The sequence below is a fragment of the Lygodium microphyllum genome, chromosome 18 (assembly GCF_053477565.2).
Source record: "Lygodium microphyllum isolate KBCC chromosome 18, Lygodium_microphyllum_v1.1.10, whole genome shotgun sequence".
NCBI lineage: Eukaryota > Viridiplantae > Streptophyta > Polypodiopsida > Schizaeales > Lygodiaceae > Lygodium > Lygodium microphyllum.
This window is the reverse complement of record NC_141152.1, coordinates 135,156,700-135,162,474: the sequence shown is the minus strand read 5'-3', so window position 1 is coordinate 135,162,474 and position 5,775 is coordinate 135,156,700.

Sequence of the window (5,775 nt, the reverse complement as noted above, 5' to 3'; positions counted from 1 at the left end):
AATGTAGTTGCTGATGCACTTTCTAGAGTGCCTCGCATTGCAACTATTACAATGGCTCATCATGAAGATTTTCAAATGATGAAGAATACTTATGATGAAGATACTGATTTTGCAGCAATTTGGTCAAATTTACAGCAGGGAGGTTCTCATCCAGATTATTCCATCAAGGACGGTTACCTTCTCATGAACAATCGCCTTTGTGTCACTCTTCTTGTTCGACAAAAGGTGCTTAAAGAAAGTCATGAACCCCCTTATGTAGGGCATAGAGGGAGGGCAGCCACTCTAAGTGCAATTGAGCGCTACTTTTATTGGCCAACATTACGAAAAGATACACATAACTTCATTGAGGCTTGTCTGGTATGCCAAAAATCCAAATATGATAGGCAGAAGATTCCAGGATTGTTGCAACCTCTTTCAGTGCCCAAAGATCCATGGGAATCTATCACAATGGATTTCATCTTAGGTATTCCAAGAACACCTCAAGGTCATGATATGATTTGGGTCATAATTGATAGATTCAGCAAACAATCACATTTTATTCCATGTCATAAAACATTGAAATCCGCACAAGCTGCAAGACTTTTCATTCAACATATCTTCAGATTACATGGTATGCCTTCTGAGATCATTTCAGATAGAGACTCCAAATTCACAAGTAACTTTTGGCGTGCTTTATTTGAGAATTTGGGAACCACTTTAAAGTTCTCCTCAGCTTTTCATCCTCAAACTGACGGCCAAACAGAGGTGATGAATCTCACTCTTTTGGATATGTTGAAAGCTTATGTTAGTGAACATAAGTCACAATGGGAGAAATGTCTTCCATTATTGGAGTTTGCTTACAACAATACAGTACACTCATCCATAGGGAAAGCTCCAAATGAAATAGTACAGGGTAAAGTGATTCCTCCTCCAATTATTCGCACTAAAGATAAGATTTTTGCTGCTGATGAGTTTGCTTCAGATTTAAAAACAACAATGGATCAAGTTCAAGCCACTATCAAAGTTGCGCAAGAGCGACAAAAGAAGCAAGCAGATAAAGGAAGAAGACCTTTGGCTTTTGAAAAAGGTCAATATGTCTTGCTAAAGTTTGATAAAAGCAGGCTCAAACAAGGTTCTGGTCAAAATTCATCTTTTCCAAAGCTCTCTAGTAGATACTTTGGACCCTTCAAAGTGATTGAGAAAATAAATGAAGTTTCTTATCGACTTGAGCTTCCTACTCATTGGAAAATACACAATGCTTTTCATGTAAGTTTGCTAAAACCTTACATAGGACCAAAACCAAAGGAACCCATTACTGAAGATCCCCCAGAAGTTGAAGAAACAAAGCAACTCTTGGAACCTGAAAATATTTTGTTTCTCAAGGATCGAACCACGAGAAGTGGCCTTGTGACACGAAAATTCTTACTAAAATTCAAGAATCTACCCACAACAGATGCACAGTGGGTAGATGAAAAATTCATGAAGGATTACCCAAATATTCTACAGCAACATCAAGAAGCTTTTCAGCTGAGGATAGCTGAATAAAAGCCAGAGGGCTGTCACAACTCTATAGAAACAGAATTTGTATCCTTTTTCATTAATTTGTCTATATAATGATTTATTAAATTTATTTCCTTTGCACTAATTAGATATAAAGAAAAGTGCATTGGAGCTGGCCACTGATGAGTGGTCACAGGTTATGGTGGACCCACGCGGTGGGTTAGAGAAAAGATAGTTCACACTTCCACCTATATGACCCGATTGGGCGCCTGTGACTAGAACTCACGCATATCAGGGTTAGACTCACACACAGAAAGGATTGATGCCTTGAAGAGTGGGCTAGATCCACCAGAACAAACAGTTACAATCAACAAGATGGCATGATCATGAAATGCTTGTATAATGTGCATGTGTGGGCTGAAAGCTTAAAATGCACATTTCTTTGCATAGGAAAGTCACATGTAGATTCGGATACCATTTTTGCGATGTACACGGAAAAAGCTTTCATATGACACCCATATTGGGGGGGTCCCTAAATTTTAGGAGATCCCTAAATTTTAGGAGGTCCTAAAATTTAGGAGCCTTGAATTAGCCTAAAAATACTAGTCCTAAAAAATAGGGATGTCATTCTAAAAATAGTAAGTTCTGTACTCTGACTGTCCTTACTAAATTTGGTTGTTTCTATTCTTGACAGTATTCAACCCAAAAAGGAATGCCATAGAGAAGAGACAAGTGTCAAGACACTTGTCACACAAGTTTCCAAGTGTCCCACCACTTGTCACATCTCATGACATGTGGCTGGACACTTGTCTTGTGCTACTCCACTTTCCCCTTTTGTACTAGCTCTCCCCTCTTGGAGCCTCGAGAGGAACACCAAGGAAAAGGGAATTCTCTTGCAAGAAACTCTATCTTGTAACATCAACAAGCTTGTTTATCATGTTTCATATGATCACAATGAAGAAAAGAACACCAGGCACAACAAATCTTCATGCAACATCATGTAAATCTCCCACGGTTTTTAATAGAATCAACCATATTCTTCAACATCTTCACAAAATCCATCAATATACCAAAGAAAGCAAAGAAGTACACCATCTTTGAATGGAAATACATCACATAGTATTCATCTTCAATATCTTCATAGTCTTCTCTCTCAATCTCTCATATACAATCACTCTGTTTTAGTAGAATTGGCTATCTCTGACTCTCTCTCACACACTCCATCAATAATACATCATATCCTCTCTACAATCTCTCAAAATTACTCTCAATAATCACTCTTAGATCATGGATACCCCTCCCAAGAGGTATGTCTGATATGAAAGGTCACCAGAGCCACTACAGTGTCTCTTCACAGCTCACTACTGTCACTTCACTCTAGTCTTCTCTTGAGTCTTCAGCAGCTACTTTTTCCACTTCCTTCAGCTCTTTTGCACTTGTATTCACCTCTTTCCAAGGCTAGAAAACTTTCCCAAAATCACACATACATTCCACAGAACACTTACAGAACAGTCTACAGAACAGTACCAGTACAGTTACAGTACAGAATAGAACAGAAACAGAACAGTTACAGAAGCTCTACAGAAGACCTACAGAAGGTTACAGAAGGTCATCAAAACCACATAACTCATCCTCAAACCATTCAAAACTCTCACAAACCATTCAATAAACTTTCACAATATCTCACTCTTCATCAATCAATACTTCATCCCTCCTTACAGAAGACAATCAGAACAAAACAGAACAAAACAAAAGGTATACAGAACCTATCAGAACCTATCAGAACATCACAGAACCATCAACAAACATCATGAACTTCCAAAACACAATCAATATCATCCAAAACACTCTCAAACCACTTCCTAATCAATCAATCATCCCATAAAATCAACCATTCAGCTCTCAAAAACAACAAAAATCATCCAAAAAACAAGTCATTTCAACACTCAACATATCCCCACACTTAATAAGGAAGCGTCCTCGCGACCCAGGAAAAAGGGAATACAAGTTCATAGAAAAGCTTCACTTTGATCTTCAATATCTTTTCACAAAGAATCCATCCACCACGACCCCAACTTATAACCTGTTTCTAATATAAAAATACAAAGAAAGGAAAACTCTATTTTGAAATTAACACCTCTTATCAAACTAAAAATCATCACAAATTTGTAAAGGATATAAGAGTTTGCTTCTTCTTCTTCATCTTCATCTGCTTCAACTCTCCAACCACGACCCCATCTCGACAAATCTCCAAAACATAGCTCGTACACAAAATCCAATAGGAAACCACCACGTTCGTTTGACATAAATAAACTCACAACACAAACACTAATACACAACACAACCATCTGAATGACTTCTTCAAAAAGAGAAGAGTGTGGTATTAAAAAGCTTGCACCATACATTGGAAAGGCATCAATGAAGATGATCCCTCTTAAAAGATTGATGTTGTCGGAATCGATCCATAGATAAGGATTCATCTACAAAGTTTTTAGGAGGATTTTGGAAAAATTGGAGACAACACATCCTTTCCAACAGGACCAAGTATCTGTTAGGCAAACAGAGGGCATGAAAATACAATATCTCCAGCTGTTCAGAATCAATGCTAACATTGACATTCATGCACAACTTTGGAATAGGCTTTGAATCAGTATGAGAGTGCCTATGCATATACGCCAGGTACCAAGCAAAGTGAGCAGTTAATCTCACTGAGGGATCTGCAGACTGTGAATATTGTTGGGCAAAATGAACATAGTTTTGATAAGCTTGACTTGAAGCTATCCATTCCCCTGGAATTATTGGCCAATTAATCTGCGGTCCTGTAAGGCAATCATCCGAACTCCATCCCCTTCTTCTGGAAATCTGAGTATCAAAACCGGCACAGTCACTAACCAACTGAGGTGGTTGAGATATGGAAGTGTTAGGAGAGGGTAATGGAATAAGAGAAAGTGGATGTAGGGAAGGATAGGAAAAATCATAAAAGGAAGAAAAGGTTAAAGAAGGAGTGGCAGAAATTTGTAAGGAATCACTAAGGAATGGTGTTAACTGATAAATAGGAAATGTGGAGGGTACATTTATGAGGGGTGAAGGACAGGGTGGAGAAGGGGAAAATACCCTATCCTCAATAAAGGAACAGTAAGTGAAAATAGGAATTTGAGGGAAATTGGAAGGTTGGAAAAGAAGTGGTAAAATTACTGTGGAATTAGTTTGACAAAGGGAAAAATATATAGCAAAGCGGTGAGCCAATTGTTGGTAATAGAGGAGGGTAGGAACAGAAGGTCCTAACAGAGATCGTCTATGATAGGCATCAAAGAAAGTAGCATCAAATGGATTATGTTTGGAAAGATAGGTTAAGAGATCCATCCTCAGTTGGTTAGTACTCTGTACAAAGGTAGGAGCTATGTTTTGTCTTTGATTGAGGACTACCAAATCAATCATGGGATGCCACGAATTATCCTGACAATCAGCCACTTTGGAGGAATAACTCTGGAACATATCAGCTATGCGCAACTCCAAATGATTGACATAGAGAACAGCCTGTAAGACCACATCCCCCACATACCATGCCATATCTATCTCATTTGGAATTAACAAATCTCCTCGGAGATACATGTATGACATCAGCATGGTGTCTGGCGTGACAGAATCTTCAAAGACCATTCTGACTACCTCTGTCAACAACTCAGCAGACCAAGCCCCACTCCAGCCATCCTCTGGAAAAGGTAAATCCATCGTAGAAAGCTTCATATAGAAGACCAACTTCTGCAAGTGGTAGCGGACAAAGAAAGAATGGTCAGGTAAGACATATTCCTGAAACTGTTCAAAGGTAGACCATAACAAGTCCATTCTGGACTGCAATCTTTCCACTTTGTCTTGGAATAGAGGGCACAAAGTAGCCTGTCTCTGTAGTGCAGCCAAGTCCTGCTGTGAAAGAGAAGGAATTAATGGAACAGGAGGGCTTGGAGGAACAGAGCGGGACTTTGCAAGTTGATCTTGCAACTGCTGGATTTGGGAGGCTTGGTTGGCCACTGTGTCATTAGCCATCTGTAAAGCTAAAAGCTTGTCATCTAAAAGAACTTGGAATTCCTTCGCTTCACTGGACATCCTCTCCTTCTCTGCTGAAAGGCTAGTAACCTGTGACTGAGCCTCGAATAACTGGGTCTTCAATGAAGAAATCTCATCGCTTTGAGTGGCAACCAGTTGGGTTTGTTGTTCCATTTGCTTAAATAGATCTGCTAGGGTATCCTTAGCAGATGCTAACTCAGATGTTGCCTTATGCAACTGGTCTTTGGACTG